A 22,675-nucleotide genomic window follows, 5' to 3' on the forward strand; every position below is an offset into this window, starting at 1 on the left:
CTCTTTAACCAGAAAGGCTCCTTGATTGGGTGAAAGATTAATCTAAACAAGAAAGCCCTTGCCCTCGGGCCTCCCCATTCAAAGGGGAAACAGAGAGGGGAAAGGGAAGGGTAATGAAAGGTGTGCTTTTTTGGCTTTTGCTGAATTAGCAGGGATTTTGAAAAATCCTATCTTTGGAGGGAAGACTGCTTTGTATTATGTTTTGCATTATGAAGCACAGAGTGTTTGAGGACCAGGACATTTGTAGGGATACCAAGTGCTTGTTTATAAAGCCGTCGCGCCTGGGGGATATCATTCTTAATGAAGGAGGCACGGACGTGGCATCTTTCCCCAGGGGATTGCTTCTTGCCCTCCTATAGGAAACTGGAACTCTCAAAAACCCAAAACGCTGTAAATAACTCAAAATATGTTGTATTGATCAAAAGAGTAATTTCTTTAAAGCAATGAGCTGGAAACTTCAGAGGGGTGAAGGAAAATATACGTTACAGTCTCAATTAGTCCTGGGTTCAAGGTGTTTGAAGCTGAGAAGCCTTTCCAAGTTTCCTCCTTCCTCAACCCCAGTTCAGATGGCCTATGTTTGAAGACTCAGGATCTTCCTTTGGTGCCAAAAGAACTGGTTTGAAGGCACTTGAGACTTCCAACGTCATTCAGGTTAGTCTGAACATGAAGCACAAGCCTCAAGGGTAAAAAACCTCAGAACTGGTGCTGAGAGGTAATTTAAATCAGGGTCTTTTAGAGTCAAGTCTCTTACTCACGTCCATCTGGTAGAAACTCTGATGGCAGAATGAAAAGAAAGGAAGCACTCCCCTCCTGCAGAAAGAGGTGGAGCCAAACAGTATTGATTGACAGCTATAAGTAACCAATCCATACAACTATACATAAGCAGGGTAAAAGGGCAGGATTAAGCATGATACAACAGTTTAAATCTTGCAACTAACAGTTCTACACATAGGTGGCGCCATTTGCGCCATCACAGTCCTCCCAACCCTGCTCTATGCCTGCGAAATGTGGATTGTCTACAGACATCACATGCAACTCCTGGAACAATTCCATCAGTGTTGCCTCCGGAAAATCCTGCAAATCTCTTGAATAGATAAGCGGACAAATGTCAACATGCTAGAAGACGCAAAGACCACCAGCACTGAAGTGATGGTCCTCCACCATCAACTCCGCTGGATCAGCCACGTTGTCCGGATGCCCGACTACCATCTCTCAAAGCTGTTGCTCTATTCCGAACTTAAGAACGGAAAATGGAATGCTGTTGGACAGGAAAAGATATTTAAAGATGGGCTCAAAGACAACCTTAAAATTGTGCCATAGACGCCAAGAACTGGGAAGCCCTGGCCCTTTAGCGGTCTAGCTGGAGGTCAGCTGTGACCAGCAGTGCTGTAGAATTTGAGAAGGCATGAATGGAAGGCAAAAGAGAGAAATGTGCCAAGAGGAAGGTGCATCAAGCCAACCCCAACCGGGACCGCCTTCCACCTGGAAACCAATGCCCTCCTGGCAGGAGAACATGCAGATCAAGAATAGGGCTCCACAGTCACCTACGTACTCACCACCAAGACACTGATCTTGGAAGACAATCCTACTTGGACAACGAGGGATCGCCTAAGTAAGTAAGGAACTCGTAATGGTGATCCATGAGCCATCAGATGCTCAATCCTGGAGAATTTCCAGAAAAAAATGTAGCCAATTGACACACATAAACAGTGCATCATCCCACATCTAAGAGCTTAAGAACTCATCAACAAGACCTTATCCAACCCCATGAGATTGCCCAGAATGTGATGCTCCGACAAACATGGATTCGGCTTTAAGAATGGCATGACACTGCCATCACTTCTATAGCTAGCTGCTGAAATCTCAGTCTGCCTAGCAGCAGCACAATTTATGTCACTTGGCATCTGATATGCTACAAGTAGCGCTGGATCCAATGATTCAAAAACTCCTACAAAGCTGGCATCCATCGAAAGGCTGAGTAACGAACTCACGTGAGAGCAGTGCAGAAAAAGCTGGCCACCTTGTTTTCTTTCTCCACTTCTCCAAACCCCATTGAATGAACAAAAGCAAGGAAATTCAGATGGTGGGACATTAAGGTCACGCGTCGACATGCGATCATTCGCCAGGAAACCAATCAAGGCAAAGCCAATCAAAGCAAGTGGGGAAAGAACAATCATGGGGGACATCTCAAGGGGCTTGAGATGGAAAGGGAGAAGTTCATCACAGGATACAGAGACGTGACTGCCATGTGTAAATAAGGTGGAGATACTATCACACCTAGGATTTCTCTCTAATTGCGTCTCATCTATACACACAATAAATGTGAAAATCTGTATGTGGCACAGGTGTCTATTTACACAGACAGCCTCCCAACTCAACAAACAGATTCAACTCCCAGTGCTGAAGAGCCACCAATGACGCTCTTTCCACTGGCATTGCAGGTTATAGTGAGCACTAGGCATGGGTAGTCTACATAGGGACCACCAAACGCAGCAGCATTGCCCAAACATGAATCAAGGAACATGAAAGGCACTGCAGACTAGTTCAACCAGAGAAGTCAGCCATAGCAGAGCACTTGATGAACCAACCTGGACACAGCATATTATTTGAGAAGACAGAAATGCTGGACCACTCTCACAACCACCATGTCAGACTACACAGAGAAATATACAAGCATGTGGACAATTTCAACAGAAAGGTGGAAACCATGAAAATGAACAAAATCTGGCTACCAGTATTAAAAAAAAACTCTAAAATTGCAACAGCGCAACAACATAGAGGAAGCAGGCAGGGACATCTAATCACCTCTCAACAAAAGTTTAATCAAGGCACAGTCATCCCATTGTATGCCAATCAAGGTGGTCAGTTGAAACATTCACACCTAGCTCCAGCAGGCAAGAGTGCTTTGTCCCACCTTGGTCATTCCACAGATATATAAACCCTTTTTCCTAGTTCCAACAGACCTCACTACCTCTGAGGATGCTTGCCATGGTTGCAGGCGAAATGTCAGGCGAGAATGCCTCTAGACCATGGCCATACAGTCCGAAAAAACCTACAACAACCCATGGGTAGGTACAGTCTTCTTAAATCGGAATTATTTTGGAAAAAAAAATACCTTTTGAACCAATTTCAAGCCATGCAGGAATAGTGGGAGGAGTAATTCCGAATGTAAACCACTTACCCATTGTTCGGAATTATTTTCGGATGTCTCCCACAGTTATTTTGAATTTTAGAACAATTAAGCAACTTTGGCAAAGCCTCGCTGTTTCCCTTCTTGAAGGCCACATTTTAAAATCTCGCAGTTTCCCTTCCCTGGCTGGCGGTGAAGGACACTGAAGAGGGATGAGGTGGGCATGGCTAAGAACAGCTCTTCCTGAAGGCCACTTCTGACGTTGTCAAAGTTACTTAATGGTTCTGGAGGGAGGGAGGGGCACCTTCCATTAAAGAAGCAAACAAAGTAATTCGGATTTCTGCTATTTCCGATCTTTTTTTCAAGAAAAGATCAAAATTGAATCGCCAGCACCCACTATATATAAAACAAGTTTAGAACCATTCTTTTCTTGATCACCCAAGCCTAGTGAGCACCATGAACATGTCCAAAAGCCCTGCCAATGTCCTCCACCAACAAAATACTGCCCACCACCCAAGTGAAGATTTTCATACGAGCACCATTTCATCCTAGATTTTATGTGTTTCCCCCTAAATATTGTTTCCATCCTAAATATTTCAGTGTCACCTTAGATCAAACACTAGGATATAGGAAACACTGCTTGAAGGCCAAGCAGAAAGTAGTTGCATGCAACATCCTGCGGAAACTTACTGGCAGAACATGGGGTGCAGACCCAAAATTAATGGCCTAGATTACTTGTCCAAACGTATCTCCTGCTATGAACCATCACGAAGCTTAAGATCGTCAGGAGAGGCCCTGTTCTCGATCTCGCCACTCTCACAAACGTGATTGGTGGGAACGAAAGACAGGGCCTTCTTGGCAGTGGCCCCCCTGTCTGTGGAACTCCTTCCCTAAGGACATCCTTTAGAAGACAACTGAAAACCTGGCTCTGTAGCCAGGCGTTTGATTAGATGACAATGACAATAGGAAAGGATTTTGGGTTGCGACAGCCCGTAGGCGACTCAAGGCGGTTAACAGGGTAAAATTCAATGCTTACAATATCATAAAGACAATTCAAAACATAACATATAATAAAAATTAAACATATCAATAAAATATAAATTCATAGTGTCTCCTTGTTAAAAACATTGTCCAGTCTCATTGTTGTCGTTCCATTTTCCTATGTCAGTTACTCTGCATTTGCAAATGTTTGTTCAAAAAGCCACATGTTGACTTTTGAAATGTTAAAAAGGGAGGTGGCCAATCTAATATCTATAGGGAGGGCATTCCGCAGCCGAGGGGCCACCGCCGATAAGGCTCTGTCTCTCGTCTCTGCCAAACATACTTGTGACAAAGGTGGTAACAAGAGCAGGGCCTCCCCAGATGATCTTAAGGTCCTAGATCAGTGGTTCTCAACCTTCCTAATGCCGCGACCCCTTAATACGCTTCCTCATGTTATGGTGACCCCCAACCATAAAATTAGTTTCGTTGCTACTTCATAACTGTCATTTTGCTGCTGTTATGAATGGTAATGTAAACATCTAATATGCAGGATGTATTTTCATACACTGGACCAAATTTGGCACAAATACCCAATACACCCAAATTTGAATACTGGTGGGATTGGGGGAGGGTATTGATTTTGTCCTGTGGGAGTTGTAGTTGTTGAGATTTATAGTTCACCTACAATCAAAGCACATTCTGAACTCCACCAACAATGAAATTGAATCAAACTTGGCACACAGAATTCCCATGACCAACAGAAAATACTGGAATGGTTTGGTCGACCTTGAGTTTTGGAGTTGTAGTTCACCTACATCCAGAGAGCACTGTGGACTCAAACAATGATGGATATGGACCAAACTTGGCACGAATTCTCAATATGCCCAAATGTAAACACTAGTGGAGTTTGGGGGAAATAGACTTTGACATTTTGGAGTTGTAGTTGCTGGGATTTATAGTTCACCTACAATCAAAGAGCATTCTGAACCCTACCAACGATTAAATTAGGCCAAACTTCCCACACAGAACACCCATGGTCAACAGAAAACACTGTGTTTTCTGATGGTCTTTGGTGACCCCTCTGACACCCCCCTCGTGACCCCTCCAGGGGTCCCGACCCCCAGGTTGAGAAACACTGCCCTAGATGGTTCATAAGGGGAGATGCATTCGGACATGTAAGTTGGGCTAGAACTGTTTAGGGCTTTATAGGCTAAAGCCAGCACTTTGAATTGTGCCCGATAGCAAACTGGCAGCCAATGGAGCTGGCGCAAAAGACGAGTTGTGTGCTCCCTGAGCACAGCTCCTGATAGCAATCTGGCTGCCGTTAGTTGGACCATTTGAAACTTCTAGACAGTCTTCAAAGGCAGCCCCACGTAGAGTGCATTGCAGTAGTCTATACAGGATGTAACCAGAGTGTAGACTACTGTGGCCAAGTCTGACTTCCCAAGGTACGGGCACATGTAACATTGTGACTCAAAGAAAGAGATAGAGTATCCCCATAAGTTGATGCCAATTTGACAACAAATAACACCAGCAACACCATCCCAAGGTCTCGTGTCCTTGGTGAAGAAGTCTGGGGTGATTTCTGGAACTCCTCCTCAATCCAGACCAAAGAAACCCTACCATTCCTTTCTATCAAGACAAGGGCAGAACAACAAATGGATGTGAACATCAAGACTGTCAACTTTGAAGGCGTAAACAAATTGCAATAAATCAGCCTGGGGACAAGTCTATTAGCTTGGCGGAGATCATATGTTTCCGTTTTGAATAGACTGCGCTATTTGGTTTCCAGTATGCCCAGAGCCCACGAGAAATCCAGGACTGTCTCTTCTACATGTCCATAGCTTTGGAGAGCTACTTTCCTTTTGGGTTTTTGTAGGTTTTTTTTTTTTTGGAATGCATGGAAGTAGAAGAAGACAACAAAATAGGAAGGACACGAGACCTCTTCCAGAAAATTAGAAACATTGGAGGTAAATTTCAGGCAAAAATTGGTATGATAAGAAGCAAAGATGGCAGGGACCTAACAGAAGCTGAAGAGATCAAGAGAAGGTGGCGAGACTATACAGAAGATCTGTATAGGAAGGATAATAATATCGAGAATAGTTTTGACGATGTGGTGAGTGAATTAGAACCAGACATCCTGGGGAGTGAGGTTGAATGGGCCTTAAGAAGCATTGCTAACAACAAGGCAGCAGGAGATGACGGGATCCCAGCGGAACTGTTTAAAATCTTAAAAGATGATGCTGTCAAGGTGATACATGCCATATGCCAGCAAATATGGAGAACCCAAGAATGGCCATCAGACTGGAAAAAATCAACTTATATCCCCATACCAAAAAAGGGAAATGCGAAAGACTGCTCCAACTTCCGTACAGTGGCCCCTATTTCTCATGCCAGTAAGGTAATACTCAAGATCCTGCAAGGAAGACTCCAGCAAGACATGGAGCGAGAGTTGCCAGATGTTCAAGCTGGGTTTAGAAAAGGCAGAGGAATGAGAGACCAGATTGCCAATATCCGCTGGAGAATGGAGAAAGGCAGGGAGTTTCAGAAAAACATCTACTTCTGCTTCATTGACTATTCTAAAGCCTTTGACTGTGTGGATCATAATAAATTGTGGCAAGTTCTTGGTGGGATGGGCATCCCAAGCCACCTTGTCTCTCTCCTGAGGAATCTGTACAAGGACCAAGTAGCAACAGTCAGAACTGACCACGGAACAACAGACTGGTTCAAGATTCCAGATGTTCCAGAGACATTCTCTCCTGATGTTTCACCTGCTTCTCTGGCAAGCATCCTCAGAGGACCTCACACCCTCTGAGGATGCTTGCCATAGATGCAGGCGAAACGTCAGGAGAGAATGCCTTTAGAACATGGCCAAATGGCCCAAAAAACCTACAAAAACCCAGTGATTCCAGCCATGGAAGCCTTTGACGATACTTTCCTTTTCTTTTTAGAACACGACTTGCAAAATTCCCCCCTCCAAAAAAAAAAAAAAAACGATCACAAAATATTGTTAAAAACATTCACATACAACATAAGAATAATTAAAAAATGTACAAAACCTTTAAAACATTACCGTGAGCATCTCCAGGTCAAGTCATTATTCAATTGTGTCAAGTGTTTCCATGATTTCATATAACTATGCCGCATTTGGGAAGTCTGCCTGAAAAAGCCAGGTTTTCACCTTTCTTTGAAAAGTCAGGAGGGAGGGGAATGATCTTATATCCCTAGGCAGAGCATTCCACAGTTAAGGGGCCACCACTGAGAAGGCCCTGTCTCTTGTCCCCGCCAAATGCGTCTGCGAGGAAGGTGGAACCAAGAGCAGGGCCTCCCCAGAAGATTTTAGTGTCCGATATGGTTCATAAGGAGATTTATGTTCGGATAGGTACATTGGACTGAAACCGTTTAGGCTTTATAGTAGTGCTTCTCAGCAGCGACCCCTGAATACAGTTCCTCGTGTTGTAGTGACCCCCAACCATAACATTTTCATTACTACCTCATAACTGCAATTTTGCTACTGTTATGAACTGTCATGTAAATATCTGATATGCAGGATGTATTTCCATTCACTGGACAAAATTTGGCACAAATACCCGATACGCCCAAATTTGGACACTGGTGGGGCTGGGGAGGATGGATTTTGCCATTTGGGAGTTGTAGTTGCTAGGATCAAAGAGCATTCTGAACTCCTCCAATGATGGAATTGAACCAAACTTGACACACAGAACTCCCATGACAAGCAGAAAATACTAGAAGGGTTTGGTGGGCATTGACCTTGAGTTGTGGAGTTGTAGTTCATCTACATCCAGAGAGCACTGTGGACTCAAAAAATGATGGATCTGGACCAAACTTGCCATGGATACACAATATGCCCAAATGCAGAGTTTGGGGAAAATAGACCTTGATATTTGGGAGTTGTAGTTGCTGAGATTCAGAGTTCACCTACAACCAAAGAGCATTGTGAACCCCACCAATGATAGAATTGGGCCAAACTTCCCACACAGAACTCCCATGACCAACAGAAAATACTGGAAGGGTTTGGTGAGCATTGACCTTGAGTTTGGGAGTTGTAGTTCACCTTCATCCAGAGAGCACTGTGGACTCAAACAATGATGGATCTGTACCAAACTTGGCACGAATATTCCATATGCCCAAATATGAACACAGATGGAGTTTGGGGGAAATAGACCTTGACATTTGGGAGTTGTAGTCACTGGGATTCACAGTTCACCTACAATCAAAGAGCATTCTGAACCCCATGACCGACATAATCGGAGCAAACTTCCCACACAGAACCCCCACGACCAACAGAAAATACTTAAGGCCATCCAGTCCAACTCCCTTCATGAGGGCAAGAAAACGTAATCAAAGTCCTCCTGATAAAGAGCCATCCAGCCATAGAAAGATATAGATAGATAGATAGATAGATAGATAGATAGATAGGGAGTTGTAGTTGCTGGGATTTATAGTTCACCTACAATTAAATAGCATGATAGAATTGAACCAACCGGGGCATACAGGACTCTCGTGACCAACAGAAAACACTAGAAGGCTTTGGTGAGCATTGACCTTGAGTTTGGGAGTTGTAGTTCACCTACATCCAGAGACTACCATGGACTCAAACAATGATGGCTCTGGACCAAACTTGGCACAAATATTCCATATGCCCAAATATGAACAGAGATGGGGTTTGGGGGAAATAGACCTTGACATTTGGGAGTTGTAGTTACTGGGATTCACAGTTCACCTACAATCAAAGAGCATTCTGAACCCCACCAACGACAGAATCAGGCCAAACTTCCCACACAGAACCCCCATGACCAACAGAAAATACTCAAGGGCATCCAGTCCAACTCCCTTCACCAGAGCAAGAAAACGTAATCAAAGCCCTCCTGACAAAGAGGCATCCAACCATAGATATAGATAGATATGATTCACACACAGAGATATAGTATCCTAGATTTGAAAGGGACCCCTGAAGAAGGACTATTATATGTTGCATGTTCCAGAGTAGGCAAACCAGACAATCTCCACATCAACACTGACAAAGAAACAGCAAGAAATACTGTTTACCCACAAGCATAAAGAAATTACATATATTAGAAACCAACACTTTCTCATTACTTTATTTTCCAGATCAACAGACTGGGCCACAGCAACGCGTGGCAGGGGACAGCTAGTGTGTGTGTGTGTGTGTGTGTGTGTGTGTATATATATATATATATATATACACACACACACACACACACACACACACACAAAATCAGCAACAAAATCAACACAAATCAGCAATATATATATATATAGGGAGAGAGAGAGAGAGATTATTTGTGTTGATTTTTGTTCTGCACAGACAGAGGCCGTCTCCCTTCTCTGAAAAGAAGGGGGTGAATAGCCAAAGTCTTCACTAGACGCCCCCTTTTAAAAGATGGAGAGTAAAAGTGAGATCTAAAACAAACAGAAATCGAGATTGGTTTGGCATACCGCTGGCGTTGGCAAATCTTTCTCCGAACCCCAGTAACAGAGCTGGAGCTCCCTCTTCTGGGAGACACAGTATTATTTTGGGAGAAGCACTTCCTTAGACAAGGAAGGGACCCCATTAGGGGGGCTATCCGACACCATACCCCCCCACCACCACCACCACCACAAATAAAAAAATACAGAAACACATATAGATACTCTTCACATTTCCTATTATGAATCGAGGGAAGCTATAGTTTACGTGCTGCACTTAGTCCGACAACCCATTTCATACTAGAAAGATACAACGTAATGTTTCACCCCACAACATGCCTGTTTGTTCTTCCCTTTCTCAAGTCCTGATACAATGTAATGCATTACAAATATCTGAGTATGTATACATATACAAAGATGCAACACATTCTTAATTCAACCCAAAATAGAGGATCTCCAAAACCATCGGCAAAGGTGTTTCTACGTTGTGTTGTCAAAGGCTCTTATGGCCATCATCACTGGGTTGCTGGGAGTTTTTCAGGCAGTATGGCCACGTTCCAGAAGCAAACGTCAGGAGAGAATGCTTCTGGAACATAGCCACACAGCCTGGAAAACTCACAGCAACCCAGTGTTTGTGAACAAGACGACGACTTCATGAGATCCCTCAAGACTTCCACGGTTGGAATTATGGCAAACCTCAAGGGTAGAGGGTCGAAGGAAAGGAAGACCCTCCAATGAAAACATAGCAAGGCTATGGAATAAGACGAGGGATGACATCTGAATCCCTGCCTTCAAGGGATTATGCCATTTCCTAAACAGCTTTTCCCCGTTGGCTTCCAAAAAGTCAAGAACGGAAGCTGGATGTGCCTCCCCCACTTGAAGCACGGAACGGTTTGCGAACACGCACAATGGTTACGTCTGTAAGTGCCGGTATTAATGCACACACACACAAACGCATGTAGATACAAGGTGCACCTCATCCTCCTTTCCCCTGGAAAAAAGGAGAGGCTTCCCCAGCATGCAGACACACACAAATGCATCAAGAGAACACATATCCAAGTGGGCACTTCAATCTGCAGTGCCTCGATTGCCTCTCATAGATCCCACCGAAATTATTTTCTTCGTTGTGCGCATTAAGATACACACACCCACGCATGCACACACCGCTTCCGTGTGAAAGGTTTGCTTCATTTCCAAGCATTGCAAAATTCTCCTCGTTGCCCCCACCGTCAGCACGATCTCACATTCAATGGCACAAACACACAAAACCAAAGGGAAACGCATTGCTTAATCACATGCATATCCTTCCGTATCCCAACACAGTCTAAGCACACATGAGAGTCTATCTCTCTCCCCCCACACTATAGAATCGATAAGATGGATGCACTCCACAAGACCCAAAGCCATTTCTGAGGTGTGCCTCCTAGTCATGTTTCTCCCAAAACCAACACAACCCCAGGAGGAACCTAACCTACCTTTCTTTCTTCCCTTCCTGCACCACAAACTCATCCTATTTTCCTGCCTTCCCCGGAGTCCTGAGTACACCTAAAGTGCAGTAAAAGGAGGAGGGAGGGAACGGAGTGTGCAAAGCATTTTTCTGCTGAGTGCTAAAGAGCTCCCCAAAGAGACAACCCCTTCCACGCCGAGCGAAACAGCAAACAAGACACACTGTGAGGGAGGAAAGGAACCGGGGAGGAAAAAGCCAAGACGAACAAGCTGGGCACGGAGTCTCTGGCACATGCATGCATGTGTGCGTGCATATGCAACTGAATGGCATTATTGGATGGGTGGGGGAAGAGAAAGAACTAAATTGAAGTCCTCCGATATGGGAATCAATGTGCAATTGCAAAATTGCACAATTACATGGGATGATAGTTTTTGGTAAATGCATGCATGTGTCCACGCATATGCAACTGAATGACATTATTGGATAGATGGGGGAAGAGAAAGAACTAAATTGCTTTTGGAAGGAAGTCCTCCTATATGGGAATCAAAGTGCAATCGTTCAATTGCAAAATTGCACGGGATGATAGTCCTTGATACATGTATGCATGTGCCTGTGCATATGCAACTGAATGACATTATCGGATGTGTTAGATCCAGCTTGGAAGATACAGATGTGTATTTGTGTGTGCATATGTGGAAGTGGATGTATGTGTGGAAGTGGAGCTCTGTGTATGTGGAAGTGGAGCTCTGTTCCCTGAGGATAATAGTTTTGTGAGGGAAGAGAAAGAACTAAATTGCTTTTGGAAGGAAGTCCTATTTGGGAATCAATGTGCAATCGTGCAATTGCATAATTGCAAAATTTCACAATTGCAAAATTTCACAATTGCAAAATTTCACAATTGCAAAATTGCATGGAACGATAGCCTTTGGTACATGTAAGTATGTGTCCGTGGATATGCAACTGAATGACATCGTATGTGTCAGATCCAGCTTGGAAAATAGAGTACAGATGTGTATGTGTGTGTACATACTTGATGTATGTGGAAGTGGAGCTCTGTTCCCATGAGGATAATAATTTTGTGGAGGAAGAGAAATAACTGAATTGTTTTTGGAAGGAAGCCCTATTTGGGAATCAATGTGCAATCTGCAATTGCAAAATTTCACAATTGCCAAATTGCAATATTGCAAAATTGCACAATCGCACGGGATAATAGTCTTTGATACATGTATGCATGTGTGCGTGCATATGCGACTGAATGATATTATTGGATGTGTCAGATCCAGCTGGGAAGATAGAATACAGATGTATATATGTGTGTACATACTTGATGTATGTGGACAGAAGCTCTGTTCTCATTACGATTATTGTTTCTGGGGAAAAGAAAGAACTAAATTGCTTTTGGAAGGAAGTCCTATTTGGGAATCAAAGTGCAATTGTGCAATTGCAAAATTGCACAATTGCAAAATTGCATGGGATGATAGTCTTGGGTACATGTATGCATATGTCCGTGCATATGCAACTGAATGACATTATTGGATGTGTCAGATCCAGCTTGGAAGATAGAGTACAGATGTGTATGTGTGTGTACATACTTGATGTATGTGGAAGTGGAGCTCTGTTTTCATGAGGATTATAGTTTTTGGGGGAAAGAAATTACTAAATTGCTTTTGGAAGGAAGTCCTCCTATTTGGGAATCAATGTGCAATCTTGCAATTGCAAAATTGCACAATGGAATAGAGAGAAAGTCTTTGGTACATGTATGCATGTGTCCATGTGTATGCAACTGAATGACATTGTCGGATGTGTCAGATCCAGCTGGGAAGTTAGAGTACAGATGTATATGTGTGTATGCATACTTGATGTATGTGGAAGTGGAGCTCTGTTTTTTGGGGGAAAGAAAGAACTAAATTGCTTTTGGAAGGAATCTGCCTATTTGGGAATCAATGCTGAGAATCAATGTGAAATCATGCAATTGCAAAATTGTACAATTTTGCAATTTCACAATTGCACATTTGCAATGGTCAATAGTCAGAAGTAGTGCATGGCTAATGCCATTGCATAGTATGGGGAGGTTATGTGCGTACATGTGAGGGAAGGAGAATCATAAGTGAGAGTCTTGTGTGTTATTGTCCAAGGAGGGAAACGTTGGCAATTTCACATTGCAAAATGTGAAATTCCAAAATTGCATGTGGCAATAGCCAGAAGTAATGCATGGCTAATTCCATTACATAGTATGGGGAGGTGTATGTGTTTACATGTGAGAGAGGTCAAATCACAAGCGAGAGTCTTGTGTGCTATTGTGTTCAATTGCACATACAAAAATTGCATGGGGCAATAGTCGGAAGTAGTGCATGGCTAATTCCATTACATAGTATGGGGAGGTGTATGTATTTACATGTGAGAGAGGTCAAATCACAAGCGAGAGTCTTGTGTGCTATTGTGTTCAATTGCACATACAAAAATTGCATGGGGCAATAGTCGGAAGTAGTGCATGGCTAATTCCATTACATAGTATGGGGAGGTGTATGTATTTACATGTGAGAGAGGTCAAATCACAAGCGAGAGTCTTGTGTGCTATTGTGTTCAATTGCACATACAAAAATTGCATGGGGCAATAGTCGGAAGTAGTGCATGGCTAATTCCATTACATAGTATGGGGAGGTGTATGTGTTTACATGTGAGAGAGGTCAAATCACAAGCGAGAGTCTTGTGTGCTATTGTGTTCAATTGCACATACAAAAATTGCATGGGGCAATAGTCGGAAGTAGTGCATGGCTAATTCCATTACATAGTATGGGGAGGTGTATGTATTTACATGTGAGAGAGGTCAAATCACAAGCAAGAGTCTTGTGTGGTATTGTGTGCAATTGCTCATACAAAAATTGCATGGGGCAATAGTCAGAAGTAGTGCATGGCTAATTCCATTACATAGGATGGGGAGATGTACATGCTTACATGTGAGAGAGGGCAAATAACAAGTGAGAGTCTTGTGTGTTATTGTCCAAGGAGGGAAACGTTGACAATTTCACAATGTACAATTGCAAAATTGCATGGGGCGATAGTCAGAAGTAGTGCATGACTAATGCAATTACATAGTATGGGGAGGTGTATATGTTTACATGCGAGAGAGGTCAAATCACAAGTGAGAGTCTTGTGTGCTATTGTGTGAAATAGCACATTACAAAATTGCATGGGGCAATAGTCAGACGTAGTGCATGGCTAATGCCATTACATAGTATGGGGAGATGTATGTACATACATGTGAGAGAGGGCAATTCACAAGTGAGAGTCTTCTGTGTTATTTTCCAAGGAGGGAAACATCGGCAATTTCACAATGTACAATTGCAAAATTGCATGGGGCAATAGTCAGAAGTAATGCATGGCTAATGCCATTACATAGTATGGGGAGATGTATGTCTTTAAATGTGAGAGAGGGCAAATCACAAGTGACAGTCTTGAATGTTATTTTCCAAGGAAGGAAACGTCGGCAATTGTGCAATTTCACAATGCGCAATTGCATAGGGCAATAGTCAGAAGTAGTGCATGGCTAATGTCATTACATAGTATGTGAAGATGTGTGTGCTTACATGTGAGGAAGGGAGAATCAGAAGCAAGAGTCTTGTGTGTTATTTTCCAAGGAGGAAAATGTTGGCAATTGTGCAATTGCAAAATGCGCAATTGGACAATTGCAAAATGCACAATTGCACAATTGCATAGGGAAATAGTCAGAAGTAGTGCATGGCTAATGCCATTACATAGCATGAGGAGATGTATGTGCATACACGTCAGAGAGGGTGAATCACAAGTGAGCGTCTTGTGTGTTATTTTCCAAGGAGGAAAATGTTGGCAATTGCGCAATTGCAAAATACGCAATTGCAAAATTGCATAGGGCAATAGTCAGAAGTAGTGCATGGCTAATGCCATTACATAGTATGAGGAGACGTATGTGCATTCATGTCAGAGAAGGTGAATTACAAGTGAGTATCTTGGGTGTTATTGTCAAGGAGGGAAACGTTGGCAATGGGGTTGTGGGATTTGTGGCAAGTAAACAAAACACATAAGTAAACTTAGTTGAATTGGGTGTAATAATAATAATAATAATAATAATAATAATAATAATAATAATACTTTATTTACAACCCGCCACCATCTCCCAAAAGCACTTAGTAGTGCACCAAATACACACATCTGCTTTTTGGGAAGTCCAAGCAATGGCGAGGGGAAAAGACCAAACCCAAGAGGTGTTTTATGTATTGGCGGGCACTGAAAACTCTTTCCAAAACCTCTGCCTCAATAGGAACAGCCCGGGCTAATTGAAGTACCGAAAATGGAAACAGTTTATGGGAGGGAAGAGGCACCCGTTGCGCATGGCTGTGTAAACCAGGAGAGAAAGCGGCACTGAGTGGGTCTTACAAAGGAGAGACAAATGGCACACTGTGCGAGCCCTCCAAGGGAAGGACATCCGTGATGAAACTCTAGACATTATGTGTGCTGCCCTGATAGAGGAACATCCATGCAGCAGCAATACGTGATACTCCGCTGGGTCTGAATGCCTATGTGAGAATGAGGCCGAAAGACACTGATTTTGCCTATATTTGTGTATACATCTAAGTCCAAGACTCTGAACAACAGGATGCCTGTATCTCTCCACCACTTTTTCACATCAGTCTGCGCAAATCTCCATTCCCTTTGGCCACGTCTTTGATCTACCACCCACATCTTGTCTGGAAAGCTCACCCTCATCTCGAAATGGGATGAGATAGGGACCCACTCATCCTCTTCCAAATTGTGTGTGTGTTTGTATGCGGAGGGGGACCTTCCATTTATGGGGTCTTTCTCCCACCTCTCTTGCCTAGTTTCCAAAAGACCTCTCAATGGCTACCAGTATTTAAAAAAACCCTCTAAAATTAGAACAGCACAACAACAGAGAGGAAACAAACAAGGACATGTAATCACCTCTCAACAAAGGTTTGCTCTAGGCACTGTCAGGCCATTATATGCTAATGAAGGTGGTCAGTTGAAACATTCACACCTAGCTCCAGCAGACAAGAGTTCTTTGTCCCACCCTGGTCATTCCACAGATATATAAACCCATTTTCCTAGTTCCAATAGACCTCACTACCTCTGAGGATACTTGTCATAGATGCAGGTGAAACGTCAGGAGAGAATGCCTCTAGAACATGGCCATATAGGCCGAAAAAACCTACAACAACCCAGTGATTCCGGCCATGAAAGCCTTCGCCAATATTATATTATTGTTAAAGATGAAATATTATTATTATTAATTATCAAATAATAATATTATTAATTATCAAAGAATATTCTTATTAAATATTAAATAATATTATTGTTAAAGATGAAATATTATTATTATTAATTATCAAATAATAATATTATTAATTATCAAAGATTATTATATTAAATAATATTATTAGTAAATATTAAATTATATTAATTAAATAATATTATTGTTAAAGATGAAATATTATTATTATTAATTATCAAATAATAATATAATTAATTATCAAAGATTATTATATTAAATAATATTATTGTTAAAGATGAAATATTATTATTATTAATTATCAAATAATAATATTATTAATTATCAAAGAATATTCTTATTAAATATTAAATAATATTATTAGTAAATATTAAATTATATTATTAGTAAATATTAAATTATATAATTATTAAATATATTATTAAATTATATTATTATTAAATAATAATATTAGTAGATATTACATTATATTATTATTAAATATCAAATTATATTATTATTAAATATTAAAGAGATTGAGTGAAGCTGAGCTCCGTCTCATATTAGGTGTGTCCCCATCTTTGATCTTTGTCCGTCCTCCCCCCAATATTGATACATTGCACCCCCTTCCCCTGATTAGACAGACAGATAGAAGATGTCACTCTCTTTCATTGTAGAGTAGCCAAAAAGGCCCCACAATGCCCAGGATCTGGAGTGTTTGGCTTCTGGGTCATCACCCCGCAATCCCCCAAATGGAGTGGTGTGTTAAGCCAGGAGGACAACGTCTCCTTGGGGACTCCCTTGCTCTTCCTCCCCGGACTCTATTAGGCTCGGTCTCAATCAATAGGAACCTGGCATCGGCAGGGTTGGGATGGATGGAGGGGAGGGGGAAGAGATGCTGCAGCCCTCCCACCATGCCTATTGGGAGACACACACACACACACACACATCCAGCAAAGAGACACACAAATGTGTTCTCAGGCCATTAAAAGAGGCAGGCAATAAATAAAATTGATTACGAGTATGACTCTCCTGTCCACGCTCCCTTCCAAAGAGTGATGGAGCAAACGCTAGCGTGTTCACCCACAAGCTGCATGTGTGTATCGGAACACATACGGTCCATCTCTAGAGGAAGTGTAAGACTTTGATGCAGACATCTCTCCTTTTGCTCTCATTCCCTCCCAAAGAGTGGCAGTGCAAATAGAAGCAGTGTCCAACACTCCGTGTGTGTGTTGAATTGAATGTTTGCCTTTGTGTTTGTGTATACTGCAATACTGCTCTAAGTCCCCTTGGGGAGATAGGGCAGAATACAAATAAAGTATTAGTAATATATTATTATTATTATCATCATCATTATTATAGTATTATTAGTATTATTAGCACTATATTATTATTATTTTATTAGTAGTAGTATATTCTTTCATTATTATTATTATTATATTATTATTATTATTATTATTATATTATTATATCATTAGTAGTAGTAGTATTAATAGTTGTGGTATATTATTATTTTAGTATTATTATCGTTATATTATTCTTTTAATATTAGTAGTAGTATATTATTTCAGTATGATTATTTTATTATTTTATTAGTAGTAGTATTAATAGTAGTAGTATATTATTATTATAGTATTATTAGTATTATTATATTATTATTTTTGTATTATTATCATTATATTATTATTACTATATTATTTCAGTATTGCTATATTTTTATTTTATTATTATTATTATTAGTAGTAGTAGTAGTAGTAGTAGTATTAATAGTTGTGGTATATTACTATTTTAGTATTATCAGCATTATATTATTATTTCATTATTATTATTAGTAGTAGTAGTAGTAGTATATTATTTCAGCATTATTATTATATTATTATTTTATTAGTAGTAGTATTAATAGTAATATATTATTATTTTAGTATTTTTACTATTATTATATTATTAGTTCAGTATTATTAGCGTTATATTATTATTATTATTTTATTACTTGTAGCAGTAGTATATTATTTCAGTAGTATTATATTATTATTTTATTAGTATTAGTATTAATATTATTTTAGTATATTCATATTTAGTATTACTACTATTATTATTTTATTGGTATTATTATTGGTAGTAGTATTAATAGTAGTATATTATTATTATTATTTTATTAGTATTATTATTAGTAGTAGTAGTATTAATAGTAGTAGTATATTATTATTATTTTATTAGTATTATTTTATTAGTATTATTATTAGTAGTAGTAGTAGTATTAATAGTAGTAGTATATTATTATTTTAGCATTATTAGTATTATATCATTATTTTAATATTATTGTATTAGTAGTAGTAATAGTAGTAGTATATTATTTTGGTATTATTAGCATTACAATATTATTATTTTAGTATTAATTGTATTATTCTATTATTATTATTATTATTATTATTATTACTATTATTATTATTAATGCACACATGGGCAATCTCCACACAGTGTAAGACTTGATACACTTACATTAAAGCAAAGCTGCAAACAGACTGGCTCTTTTGCTCCCTTCCAAACGGTGACCGAGCAAACACAAGCAGGCTCTCCCTGCAGAATCCAACATGCAAGCTGCGCGTGTGCAACCTCCAGACACGCTTAGTGTGTGCGGCGAGAGAAAAACCTAAACTCCTCTGATTCTACAATCGAACATGTGCCCACAAAGCAGAAAGTGTGTGCATGGGCTGCGGTTGCACACTGTCACCCAGGCAGCCACACATGCACACACACATGCCAACAATGTAGTTCCTAAGCTCTGCACCCGCAACGAGACTCTGTGCAGGATTTCACAAATGCCCACGCGCATCCAGGCATAGCTTTTGCAGGGCTGCAGTTGCACCCGGTTTGAGGGTGACTACATATGACTTACGGACTGTGGGAGGATTGCAAGGCAACATGGTGAGGAGCTAATGCCCCTCGAGCATCATTTGGGGAGGAAGGAAGAGAAGGAAAGAGAAGATCAGGGAAGGGCGGCCAAAATGGCCAAAGGTCTGGAAGCCAAGCCCTTTGAGGCTTATGGAGATGGGAATGTTGAGCTTGGAGAGAAGCAGGATGAGAGAGAAGGGAATAGGAAAGCCATGTTGAATATAGAATCAAAGAGTTGGAAGAGACCTCATGGGCCATCCAGTCCAACCCCATTCTGCCAAGAAGCAGGAATATTGCATTCAAATCACCCCTATATATATATATATATATATATATATATATATATATATATATATATATTTGAAAGGGTGGTATATTGAGGAGGGGGCTCAAGAGGCAAAGATGTGGAGCAAGGGACTCATCACAGGAAAAGAGACCCCGCCTATATGTTAAGAAAAACTTCTTATGGTAATAAGTTATTATTATTAATAATTAATTAATTAATTAATAATTATTAATAATAATTAATAATAAAACTTTATTTTTATTCTTCCCTATTGGGACTCCAATCGCAGGAAAAGAGGTCCCACCTAAATATTAAGAACGTGTGATTAGACGTCATTAATAATAATAATAATTAATAATAATAATCAAGAATAATAATCAATAAAACTTTGTTTTTATTCCACGCTATCGAGACTCAATTCGCAGGAAGAGATCCCACCTAAATATTAAGAACTTATTATTAGAAGTTATTATTATTATTATTATTATTAATAAAAATAATTAATAATAATAATGAATGATTAAAACTTTATTTTTATTCTGCCCTATCAGGACTCAAATTGCAGAAAAAGGGATCCCGCATAAATATTAAGAACTTATTATTATAAGTTATTATTCTTAATAATAAGTTATTAATAATAATAATAATAATAACTATTAAGACTTTATTTTTATTCTGCCCTATTGGGACACAAATCACAAGAAAAGAGATCCCAACTAAATATTAAGAACTTATGATTAGAAGTTAATAATAATAATAATAATAATAAATTAATAATAATAAAACTTTATTATTATTATTAATAATAATAATAATAATAATAATTAAAGTTTATTTTTATTCTTCCCTATCAGGACTCAAATTGCAGGAAAAGAGATCCCCCCCCTAAATATTAAGAACTTATTATTAGAAGTTAATAATAATAATAATAATTTAATAATAAAATAACTTTATTTTTATTCTGCCCTATCGGGATTCAAATCACAAGAAAAGAGATCCCACCTAAATATTAAGAACTTATTATACTTTATTAATAATGATAAGTTATTATTAATAATAATAATAATAAATATACATTTATTTTTATTCTGCCCTATCAGGACTCAAATCACAAGAAAAGAGATCCCACCTAAATATTATAACCTTCTTATGGTAAGAAGTTTTATTTAATTTTATTTAAATAAATAAATAAATAAATAAATGGTAAGAAGTTATTATTATTAACAATAATAATAATTAATAATTAATAAAACTTTGTTTTAATCCTGCCCTATCTCCCCAAGGGGACTCAGAGTATTAAGAGCTGTTTGATATGCTGTCTCGCACTCCGATCCAGCAGAGACTGGATGGTCATCTGTCAGGAGGGCTTGCCTATGTGTATCGGAACATATATGGGCCGAATCTAGAGAAAGTGTAAGACTTAGATGTGTACATCTCTCCTTTGGCTCTTCCTCCCTTCCAAAGAGTGGTGGAGGAACTACAAGCGGTATCCAACACTCATGTGTGTGTGTTTATTGGATTGGGTGTTCCAGCATGGCAGATTGGGGTCAGATTGGATTACCTTTAGGGGTCTCTTCTGGAGCATCAATGATGGAACACCATAGGATTGGGTGTTCCAGCATGGCAGATTGGGGTCAGATTGGATTACCTTTGGGGGTCTCTTCCAGCTCTGTGATTCTATGAACGAAAGGGGATTTCAAGCTTTTCCCCAAGCTTTCCAGACCAAGGAGATGAAGAAAAGATGGAGGGATGGGGAGGAAAAGAGAGAGAGGAATAGAATGAGTCTGTGTCTGATTCAGGGGTGCCTCTGGGACCAACAGATAGAGAGATAGAAATAGATAGATAGATAGATAGATAGATAGAAATAGATAGATAGATAGATAGATAGAGAGGGAGAGGGAGAAAGGGATTGAATAAGAGAAGATGGAAGAGAGGGAGAGGTGGAACAGGCTGTGGCCAATCCCATGGCATGTTTTAGGGGCCACCACCAAAGAGAGAGGGATGAAGAAGAGAAGGTACAAGAGGAAGAGGAGGGAGATGGGTTAAGAGAAAGAGAGATGGGACAAGAGAAGATGTGAAAAAGAGATGAGAGAAATGAGTGGCATGATTTAGAGGGTGCCTTTGGGACAGCCAAAAAGAGAGAGATGGAATAAGAGGAGATTGGAGAGAGATGGAGTGAGGGAAAATGCACAAGAGAGAGAGAGAGGGACTAAGAGGCAAGAGAGAGATGGAGTGAGAGAAGATGCACCAGAGAAAGAGAGAAAAGGGGGGGGGGGAGAAGGTGATAGCCAACCCCAGTGGCATGTTTGGTGAGGGGAGGGGGGGCTTTGGGACCCCCAAAAAGAGAGGGATGGGAAAAGGGAAGAAGGAAGAGAGGGAGAGGTGGAGTGAGAGATGGTGCACAAGAGAGAGAGATGGAAGAAAAGGGGATAGGAGAGAGAGAGGTGGAGGAAGAGAAGGATATGGAATAAGAGGCAAGAGAGAGAAATAGAGTGAGAGGAGATGCACAAGAAGAAGGTTATGGCCGACCCCGTGGCATGATTGGCGGGGGGGGGGGGGGCTTTGTGACTCCCAAAAAAGATATGGATGGAAAAATGGTAGCGGGAAGAAGACGAGGGAGGGGAATGGAAGAAGATTATGACCCATGATTGGCAAGAGGCAGGGGAGCCTTTAGGATCCCCAAAAAAGAGAGGGATGGGAAAAGGGCAGAGAGAAGAAGAGAAGACGAAAGAGAGAGAGAGAGGGAGGGAGGGAGCTGGAATAAGAGGCAAAGGAGAGATGGAGTGAGAGAAAATGCATGGAATAAAAGGGGATAAGAAAGAGATAGAGATGGAGTGAGAGAAGTAGGTGCACAAGAGAGAGAGAGAGAGAATCGGAAGAAGGCTATGGCCGACCCCTTGTGGCATGATTGGCATGGGGGGGAGGGGGTGCCTTTGGGACCCGCAAAAAGAGAGGGATGGAAAAAGGGCAGAGGGAAGAAGAGAAGATGAGAGAAAGGAGGGGAGGCATAAGAGGCGAGAGAGAGGAGGAGTGAGAGAAGATGCACAACAGAGAGATGGAATGAAAAGGAATAGGAGAGAGATAGAGATAGAGAAACACAAGAGAGAGAGAGAAGGAATGAGAGGAGATAAAAAAGAGACAGGGATGGAGAATGCACAAGAGAGAGAAGGAATATGATGCAAGAGAGAGCTGGAGTGAGAGAAGATGAGTGGGAGAGAGATGGAA

General features: G+C 40.5%; 1 protein-coding gene across 3 annotated transcripts in view; it reads right to left on the reverse strand.

Annotated features, from left to right (window-relative positions):
- Window positions 1-22,675, reverse strand: part of BRINP1 (BMP/retinoic acid inducible neural specific 1) — a 186,133-nt gene that overhangs the window by 159,310 nt on the left and 4,148 nt on the right. The window contains exon 1 of one of the 3 annotated variants that reach the window (XM_067471891.1): window positions 11,038-11,191. The exons of the other annotated variants lie outside the window; for them this stretch is intronic. The gene's annotated coding sequence lies outside the window, so the exon portion shown is untranslated. Of the gene's footprint in view, window positions 1-11,037; window positions 11,192-22,675 lie in introns of those variants that run through there. 3 annotated transcript variants of the gene reach the window in all.

Source organism: Anolis sagrei, chromosome 11, assembly GCF_037176765.1.
Source record: "Anolis sagrei isolate rAnoSag1 chromosome 11, rAnoSag1.mat, whole genome shotgun sequence".
In the NCBI taxonomy this organism is placed as follows: Eukaryota; Metazoa; Chordata; class Lepidosauria; order Squamata; family Dactyloidae; genus Anolis; species Anolis sagrei.